The sequence below is a fragment of the Mesitornis unicolor genome, unplaced genomic scaffold (genome assembly GCF_000695765.1).
Source record: "Mesitornis unicolor isolate BGI_N332 unplaced genomic scaffold, ASM69576v1 scaffold14948, whole genome shotgun sequence".
Lineage (NCBI taxonomy): Eukaryota > Metazoa > Chordata > Aves > Mesitornithiformes > Mesitornithidae > Mesitornis > Mesitornis unicolor.
Window position 1 is genome coordinate 75,430 of NW_010203964.1, and position 1,393 is coordinate 76,822.

Sequence of the window (1,393 nt, forward strand, 5' to 3'; positions counted from 1 at the left end):
TCACTGCTGAGAGCACTTGGGTTTTCCTCCAAAGAGAGTAGTGCCACGTGTCCCTGTCAGATGTGGTTCTCGGAGGTACCTGCAGGCGCAGGTGTGACTTATACCCATCCATAGAACCACCATTGCCATAGAGGGAGCCTAGCTACCCATTGTCAGACTAGCTTTTAATCTGTATTTCCACTAATATATTAATAACTAGGGGAAATTCTTGCCCTGCTGCACTGTAGCAACGCTGTTGATCTGCAGGAATCAGTGTGACACAGAAAGATTTGAAAAGTGTGAGGAGGAAGGTGAAGCAATGAGGCCATTTCCAGTAGTACCCCAAACTCCAGCTGAAATCTCTGCTAGTTCATACACCATTGAGCACGTACAGTGAGGTTCATAAAAATCATAGAATGTGTTGGGTTGGAAGGGACATTTAAAGGTTATCTAGTCCACGTCCCCTGCAGTGAGCAGGGACATCTTTAACTAGATCAGGTTGCTTAGAGCCTCATCAAGCCTGATCTTGAATGTCTCCAGGGATAGGGCCTCCACCAATACACTGGGCAACCTGTGCCAGTGTTTCACCACCCTCACAGTAAAAAACTCAATGTCTAATCTAAATCTACCATGCTTTAGTTTAAAACCATTACCCCTTGTCCTATTACTACAGATCCTTGTAAACAGTCCCTCCCCAGCTTTCTTGTATGTTAAACTGGGGGGAGAGGAGGGAGTAGCAAAAATGAGCCAGAATAGGAGCAGAGCAGAGGAAAAAATCAAGACAGGGAGAATGAGCTAAGCAGGGGAGCAAGGGGCCAGGAGCCAAAGGATGCATACTTGTCAAAAGACAAGTAGAAACAGTCAACATAGAAAAAGCCTTGACCAGACTACAGGCAGATCTCTCTCCTACAAGACTTACTTCTAGAGTCCTTTGTGGATATATGGTAACACCATGGGACTGCCTCACTGTAGAGCAGAATATCTGGTTTTACAGGTTATGCAGGGGAAAAGAGGATGGATACCTTTGCAGGCACCAACCTGTGCTCCAGGTTCAGAAACAGCAGGAGCACATTTGTCTCTGAAGTTACTTGGGTTAAAAAGCTTCCAGCTCCAAAGCATCTGTGCCCTGCAGCTGCACCCATGATACCTGCAAGTGGCTGAAGGCAGAAAACAGGTCCAGAATCCATTACTGCTCAAGTACAGGTAAAGGAATGCATTTCAGCATTTCAAGTGGGTGAATCAACACAAATCAATTTGTAAAACACTTTGCCTGTGTCCTGCATTTCCTCCCCTTGTTTCTGGTCCCACACGTGCCCAGACAAGGCTGGCACCTGCTGCTGCTGCCTCCACAGATGGGCTCCTCTGCTTGCCCTGCCCACGCTGCTGGTCAGAGGGGAACAAACACCTCACAGGC